The sequence below is a fragment of the Mirounga leonina genome, unplaced genomic scaffold (genome assembly GCF_011800145.1).
Source record: "Mirounga leonina isolate KUSES-001 unplaced genomic scaffold, KU_Mleo_1.0 Mir_127, whole genome shotgun sequence".
In the NCBI taxonomy this organism is placed as follows: domain Eukaryota; kingdom Metazoa; phylum Chordata; class Mammalia; order Carnivora; family Phocidae; genus Mirounga; species Mirounga leonina.
The window spans coordinates 49,388,415-49,397,378 of record NW_023270316.1 but is presented as its reverse complement, the minus strand read 5'-3'; the positions used below and the strand labels follow the sequence as shown (position 1 = coordinate 49,397,378).

Here is an 8,964-nt window from a genome sequence, read left to right as displayed (position 1 = left end):
ATTTAACCAACAATTAACTAATCCCATATTGATGTATGTTTAGGTTTCTTAATCTTTCCACTTTTCTGAATAGTGTGTTGATGAATGTAACACAAGCTTTGGTCAGAGCTTATTCTCTCATGATAAATGGCTCTAAATATATTGCTGGGTAAATGATATACATTTTTTAAAAATCTTAATATATATTACTAAATATATAAATATGCTATCAATTTAAAAATTCCTAACAGTAGTTTATATCTCTTGCTTTCTATCTTTCCCTCATCTACTCATGCTCAGATATATGCACTTAGGTTGATCAATTCTTCAGATTATTGCACACTATAATCAGTTATCTATTATCATTTACTTTATTTTAATTTTTCTTATTTCCCCTCCATCCAGACTCCCCAATCCTATCTCTCTCCCTTACACAGATACCCTTTTGAATGTATTTGTTGTATGTCCTTAGATCTACACACCTCTAAAATATATCTTGTTCCTTTGTATGTATTTTTGATCTACAGAAACGATATCTTGCTATGAAGCTCATTTTTTTTTTTATCCAATACTCTCAACAATATGTTCTATAAGATCTATTGGTACTTCTGAGAGTACCTTGAGTTCATGCTTTTAGCACTTCATCCTTTACGTTTGCTTCTCCAGTTCCTTTAGTAATAGGGAGCTGGGTTGTTTCCAACCTCTTCCACCTGAAAGAGTGATGCAATAAATGTAGAAATGTATTTTTTGTAGACCATATACAAATAGTTTTTAGGACAGATACATATAATAGGGTAGTCATAGGCTATAGATATACTTAATTTGAATAATTACTCACACAATTCTCTCTAGGATGGATAATTGTCTAACTATGCTTCACTCTCTTTTTTAATTTTATTTTATTATGTTATGTTAATCGCCATACATTACATTATTAGTTTTTGATGTAGTGTTCCATGATTCATTGCTTGCATATAACACCCAGTGCTCCATTCAATACGTGCTGTCTTTAATACCCATCACCAGGCTAACCTATCCCCCCACCCCCCTCCCCTCTAGAACCCTCAGTATGTTTCTCAGAGTCCATAATCTCTCATGGTTCGTCTCCCCCTCTGATTCCCCCCCCCCTTAATTTTTCCCTTCCTACTATCTTCTTTTTTTTTTTTTAAACATATAATGTATTATTTGTTTCAGAGGTACAGGTCTGTGATTCAACAGTCTTACACAATTCACAGTGCTCACCATAGCACATACCCTCCCCAATGTCTATCACCCAGCTACCCCATCCCTCCCACCCCCTCCACTCCAGCAGCCCTCAGTTTGTTTCCTGAGATTAAGAATTCCTCATATCAGTGAGATCATATGATACATGTCTTTCTCTGATTGACTTATTTCGCTTAGCATAATGCCCTCTAGTTCTATCCACATTGTCGCAAATGGCAAGATTTCAGGGGGTTTTTTGATGGCTGCATAATATTCCATTGTGTGTGTGTGTGTGTGTGTGTGTGTGTGTGTGTGTGTACCACATCTTCTTTATCCATTCATCTGTCAATGGACATCTTGGCTCTTTCCATAGTTTGGCTATTGTGGACATTGCTGCTATAAACATTGGGGTGCATGTACCCCTTCAGATCACTACTTTTGTATCTTTGGGGTAAATACCCGTAGTTCAATTGCTGGGTCATAGGGTAGCTCTATTTTCAACTTTTTGAGGAACCTCCACACTGTTTTCCAGAGTGGCTACTAGGCTTCACTCTTAACAGCAAGATATTTACAGGTCTTTTCCCCCATCCTTATCAAAACTTGATGTTATCTGAATTTCTCTTTTTTTGCCAAGTTGATGTCCATAAAGTGGTATCTTATCGCCTTCTTATTTGCGTTATTTTATTAGTGGGAATGAAAACTTCTTTATAAATGTGGTAGTAATCTAATCTTCAATGTCTGCTGACTCTTGGAGCTCAAATGGCAGAGCATCTTGCATGGAGGCTGGGCCTGTTGCACAACCTTCTCTTATGCTGGGCCCCAAACAAAACTAGCAGACTTTCAGGTTACTTGCTAGCTGGCTCAGAATATAACACCCAAGTGAGGGATATAGTTCCACAAAAATCCAAAGAGGCCCACTAGGCACTGCCTCTTTTTTTCTTATAGGAGGGGAACAGATGCAACAACTTATCCTTCGCCTTAGAAGAAATGTCTCAAAATGCCCCACACCACAGGCCTCCTGGAAATTTTACTAAGGTGAAAGTCCCCTGAATTTTTGTGGAATATATTTCTCACCTTTCAACATGCAAATGTTGTAACAATAAGCCTAGAGTAGTAGTTACTTCTTGCTTATTATACCTAATAAGCATAATATCATCAATATAGTAGACTGGTATAATATCTTGTGAAAGGAAAAAGCAATCAAGCTCCCTACAGACTAAATTATCACACAGGGATGGAGATAACCCTGAGGGAGGACAATGGAGGTGTATTGCTGGCCTTCTGAGCTGAGAGCAAATTGCTTCTTGTGATCTTTACTACCACTCCTCAAGGAAAAAAAAAAATATTTGCCAGATCGATGGCTGCATACTAGGTACCAAGGGATGTGTTAATTTGTTGAAGCAATGAAGTAACATCTGGAATAGCAGCTGCAATTGCAGTCCCCATTTGGTTAATTTTATAAAACTCTGCTGTCATGCCACAAGATCCATCTGTTTTCTGCACAGGACAAATAAGGTAATTTGAATAGGGATGTAGTGGGTATCAGCACCTCTGCATCTTTCAAGTCCTTGATGGTGCCATTACTTTCTCAAATAATTATATAAATGTGATATTTGGTTTGGGTTTACTATTTATCCGAAATAGAGGCAGCTCTGGTGGTTCCCACATCACCTTTCCTACCACAGTGGTCCTCACTCCACGGGTACGGGAAACAATGTGTGGAATTCTGGCAGTTGCTAAGTAAGTCCATTCCAATTATACATTCTGAAACTGGGGAAATAACCACAGGATGGTCTTGAGGACAAAATGGGCCCAATGCAAGATGAACCTGAGCTAAAACTCCATTGATCACTTGACCTCCATAAATCTTTCCTCTGAGTAATAAACCACAATGACATATGGATCTCCTGGAATTAGTGTCACTTCAGAGCCAATGTCTAGTAATCCTCAAAAAATCTGGATATTTCTTTTTCCCCAGTTTGTAGTAAACCCACTAAAAGGCTATATGCTCCTTTTAAGAAGTCTGGGAGAAAGATCAACAGTATAAATTTTTGGCATTTCTGGACTCTTTCTCAAAGGAAGCCAGCCTACCCTTCATTCAAGGAGTTCTGGGTCTATAAAGTGGTTCACGTCTGGGAACTGATTGAGGGAACATGGTTCTGTTTTGGTGATTCAAGTTACTCAATATAGAACTCTTCCATTACATTTCATTAATCAACAATTTCATAGACTCCCTATCTCTTTCTCAACACTTCTGGTTACCGCTTTGACTTTGCGATCCATTTTGGTAACCAGATCCACCTTGTCTTTGGTGATTGAGTTCTGGCCCCTGTTCTCTGACACCATGACATCAGTTATCCCCATTTCATAGAAGGATCACTGTTCACTAGCAGCAGTTCCACACTGTAATTTCTGGCCTACAGAAAAGAGATAACCAAAGCTCTTCAAAGATGCTGGGGCTCACCTCACAAGTTATTTCTCGGGGTAACATGAAAGGTATCAGGGTGTCAAGAGGGCCACAGTCCTTTCAGAGGCTCTGGGGGTTACCCATTCCTTCCTCTTCTAACTTATTGTTGTTATTGTCTTTCCTTGGTTCATGGCCACATCTATCTTTCCTTGACTCATGACCACATCTCTTTCTGATCCACCTTTACATCACTTTCTTCTCTATGTATCTGTGTGTAAAATCTCCCTCTGTCTTTCTCTCACTTGTGATGGCATTTAGGGCCCACCTTGATAATCCAGATAACCTCCACCTTTCAAGATCCTTAAACACATTTTTTGCCATATAAAAGAATAGCCACCATTTTACCATATAAGGTGATAATTATAGGTCCAAAAAGTAGGTCATGACATGTATTTTGAAGAGTCACCATTCAGCCCACTATACTCATATTATTTATAAGGCCCTACACCAATCAATTTCACCATTTTGCTTAAAGCATGTCATTGTCATTTTGCCATAGTATTTGATAAGAAAAGTTATCCATCTGTATCATCTCTTTTTCTGATGTTATGAATAATATCTCATTTTCTATTATATTTTAATTGACTATTGATGGTATAGAAAAACACAGATGGCTCCATAATTGGTCTTGCACAATAGGATATTTGCTAAATTTTCTCATAGCTCTATAAATGTCTCTTGATCCTGTTGAGTTTTCTATATAGATAATCATATCATCTGCAAATAACATTGTCACTTTTCTATACCAAGCCTTATAACTGTTGTATCTTATTTTATAATCATATCATCTACAAATAACATTTTGACTTTTCTATACCAATCCTTATAACTGTTACATCTTATTTCAAAAAAATAATTTTGCTGGCTATAGATTTTAATCCTTTATTTATTAGTAGTGGCAATAGTGAGAATTCTTATCTTGTTTCAGGTCCCACAAGAAATATTTCTAGGGCGCCTGGGTGGCTCAGTTGGTTAAGCGGCTGCCTTCAGCTCAGGTCATGATCCTGGAGTCCCTGGATCGAGTCCCGCATCGGGCTCCCTGCTCGGCAGGGGGTCTGCTTCTCCCTCTGACCCTCCCCCCTCTCATGTGCTCTCTCTCTCTCATTCTCTCTGTCTCAGATAAATAAATAAAATCTTTAAAAAAAAAGAAATATTTCTAACAATTTTCTATTAAGAATCATGTTTGTGTCAAACACATAGAAGCAGAGAGTATAATTCACACAACTAGAAACTAGTTACCAAGTTCTGGGCAGGGGGAAAATGATGAGATGTCAATCAAAGGATACAACATTTCAGTTACACAAGAAAAATAAGTTCTGGAGATCTACTATAAAATATGATTAATAGTACTATGTTGTATATAATTAATAATTTGTCACAGGGGTAGATTTTATGTTAAATGCTCTTACCACAAAAGGAAAAACAAAAAGAAAATCATCTTTGTTATTAACTTTTAATATACACACCAGGTCAAGTTAAGAAAGTCTCTTCTTTAGTCTTGTTTTTTTGGTTTCAAGCATATTAATCACATTATTATAATTTCATATACAGATTTCCTTTTATTATGTGATTGGCATATTTCTTTCTGAGAGGTAAATTTAAAACTGTAATAGTTTATTTGTTCTTTTCCCTCTCCAACTTTTTAGTTGTGTATTTATAAAACTGGGGGTTATATATTAACAATTTAAAATTGTTGTAACTTCTGAATCTATTTTCTGTTTATATGTATTTAAAGTATTACTGCTCATGATACTTTTAGCTTAAATTATATATCATTTGATAGTAAAATTTCTATATTGAATTATTTGGGGGCTTTGTATCCTTTTTTGTTTAGTGAATTTCTTACAGACAACATATTACTGGATTTTCTCCCCCTATGTAACATCTCTTCTGATTGATTGGGTCACCCTATGTAGTGGGCTAAATGATGGCCCTCAAAAAGAGATGTCTACATCCTAACCTGGGACTTGTGAATATTATTGTACATGGCAAAGATGAGATTAAGTTAAGGTTATTGAAAAGAGAAGCTTATTCTGGATTATCCACATGGGTCCTGAATGAAATATAAAAATCATTAAACTGCTTTGTGTCCATTTTCTTATATCCTAAATAGGAAAATTTGTGCCTAGCTAGTCTTCCTCATAGCTTCTTAGTTGTGAGGATTAAGTGATTAACTGGCCACAAGTCATTTGGCTCTACCCCAATATGGCCCCACTTCCTAAGCCGACGACCTTAGCTTAAGACCTTGGAAAACAGAGGCTTACATAGTAGATATAGAGATACTGATTATAGAAAGAAAAAAACTCTTACTCTGAGGTGAGTTTATATGAAAATTTGGTCATGGAATACATAAAATAACTGGGATAAATATGGAATGCATATATAAGTACAACAATATGGTAAAGTAGGTATGGTAAAAGTACTCAAAGCATAAAACACAGTATAAACATAGTAACCTCAGCAAACCAATATGAAATAAATGAACATGATAAAGTATCCATTACAATTACTTATGGTATTTCATTGAAGAGAAAGTTTTGTTATAAACACAAAAAGTAGCCAGAAACCTCAGTAACCAACATAGAATAGCAACTTCATAAAAAAATATTAATGTTATACTCTACATACCACCACCAATCTCAGAAATGCCTTGCAGTAATTGCAGATCACAATTTTATTATTAAATTATGATTTGACATTTGGATGAAGAAGAGGAAAAATTAAAACCTACATGGTTTCATGGTTGAGAAGTAATAGAAAATTATTTTATACTTTTTGGTTTTATTTCTTCTCAGTTATACAGAACTATATAATTAAATAATAAAAACTATTAAAAGTACATTTTATGGTGTCATAAAATTTATGTGTTTCTTGGAATTTGAAATAATTAAACATATGTAGAGTACATGTTTTATCTCTAAGTAGATGAAAGCTTCAAGAAAATATAAGAGCTAAATTAATTGAAAACTGTTAAATTTAAATTAAAAATGTTTAATATGTCACAAAAGGATGGGAACATATGCCCATGTTTATACAAGTCTGTGTAGTTCAAATCATAGTGAGATCTTAAAATGGCACACTTAAACACAATTTGGTAAGTATTCATATTTTTTTATGTACATAGAAGTTTCAAATTTATACATAAACATAGGTGAAACTAGCCAGAAAAAATATTGCTAAGGATGCATTTGCATAAAGTACTACTACAAATAAATAAATATATATGTAAAGGTTTTATGTTCTTGGCAGACTTCAGTCTAAGCAATATATAACTTAAAGCCATATACATATTATTAAATATCCACTGTATTCACTACTTTTTGAAACTTGGTAGCACTTCTTAATTAAAATATGCTGCACACTGTTATATATTCTTGCTTATTAATATATTTAATATTTAAAATAACCCTGTAAGGTATCATCCACATTTTACAAATGAGGACACGGTAAGAAAAATGCTAAATAACATAGCCAAATTCACACAACTAGAAACTGTTTTAGCCCAGTTTCAAACCTTGGTAATTTGGTTCTAGAAATGACACTCTTCATCATTTTGTGACATGGCCTTTGCAGGCTTTAACAATTAGAGTCAGTTCTCCAGTAAAATGTTGATAGAGACAAAGTTTGCAGTCCACATATTCAGCATTTTTGTCAAACCCCTCTGCTCCCATATCTCTAAGTTGCTCTGAAGTTGCTGCCCTTTCTAATTACTCCCAAGGTGATAATTAATAAGAGAAGTATCACAGATTGCTACATTTGTATTTTAATAACCATACTAGAGATGTACCTACAGATTCAAAGAAAAAGATCTGAAATTGTTAAATTTGAGATAACATGCAAGTCAGTGGTGATGGTGGAGGCAGGGGCTTGGCAGGTACATAACTGTAAGCAGGAGATTTTATTTAGTTTCCTTGAATTGCACCACAGTAATATTTAAAGTTTTTTTACTTAATTATATTATCTTGCTAGCACTGAAAGTATAATATTCTTGCATATTTGTATTAATCAGGGTTCTTCAGAGAAACAAATCTAACAGTCCAGTCCAAGGATAGGAGAAAGCTGATGTCCTAGCTCAATCAAGCATGTAGGCAGTCAGGGAGGGAGTAAATCCTCCCATCCTCCACTTTTTGTCCTGTTCAGGCCCTCAGTGGATTGGATAATGCCCACTACATGGGGAAGGGTAATTTACTTTAGGAGTCCACCAATTCAAATGATAATCTCATCTGGAAATACCCTCACAGACACACCCAGAAATGTTTAATCTGGATACACTGTGGCCTAGTTACATAGACAAATAAAATTAACTCTCACAAGTCAACCCCTTGTCAACTTGGAACTCATATGAATCTCCTTAAACCATATTTTTCTCCAAATAAATAAAATAACAAGGTCATAATTCTGCCTAACATGTTACAACTATCCAGCATAAACCAAAAGTACAATAATCCCTTCCCAGAAGAGAAGGTAAAGTCCTTGAGTGATATTTACTCTTCCATTTGATATCCCTTAATTTAAATAGTGCAAATTAAAATTAACAGTAATTAATGCAATGATATGAAGTCAATACATCTTATGTATCCCATGTTACATAATAAAGGAATAAGAGACAAGGAAAACAAATATATCTAATCTTTGGTGGTCACATGCTCACAGGTGGTATTGACGACCACCTTCTTGCACTACTCACTCTGCATTCCCATTGACTTCAGAAGCACCTCGGCAAGTCTTGGTTCTTTACCTGGTATGGTGACCCAAACTTTCATTCCTGAAGAATCTGTGCCTTTAGTAGTAGTGTCTGGATTGAGTTGTTGTTCTTTTCCATTGACCTTAATTGCAGGGCATGGTAATACTAAGAGATCCCTAAGGAATCTCTTGTATTCTGAACATTCTCTCCCTTTACCTCCACTGGGGAGTAGTCCAATTTCCCTTGGTATTCAGAATCATTCACCCCAGCCAGTACTGCAACTTTCTTCTTTGCCTGCTGATTCAGAGGCATGAGAAATCCAAACTGCCTGAGCGGCAGTCTTAACTTGTAGTTAAACAGAATTATTTTTGTGTCTCTTGGTAGAAGCATTCCTCCCTCTAAGATTCTGGGCCAGCAGAACATAAATTCATAGGGAAAAAAAAGAAATGTTGCTGCTTCAGGGTGGTGGGGAACATGGTGAAACCAGTGAATTCCATGAGCCACGTGGCAGCATATATTGTGTGGTGAAGTGAGTTCTCATGGTAACTTGGTGGCTCATGGTTAAGCATTCAGTCTCGACCGAGGCCCAGTAGCAGGCAAAAACTGTTCCTCAAAAGGAGAATAGTTGTTT

The 8,964-nt window shown here is 35.8% G+C and overlaps 1 long non-coding RNA gene across 4 annotated transcripts in view; it reads right to left on the bottom strand.

Moving 5' to 3' along the window:
• Positions 1-8,731, bottom strand: part of LOC118009362 — a 117,505-nt gene extending 108,774 nt beyond the window's left edge. For 2 of the 4 annotated variants that reach the window (XR_004678901.1, XR_004678900.1), the window contains exon 1: positions 8,388-8,728. This is a non-coding gene — a long non-coding RNA (uncharacterized LOC118009362). Of the gene's footprint in view, positions 1-8,364 lie in introns of all 4 variants that reach the window. The other 2 variants (XR_004678898.1, XR_004678899.1) reach the window with 2 other exon arrangements.
• Positions 8,732-8,964: the final 233 nt, after the last annotated feature.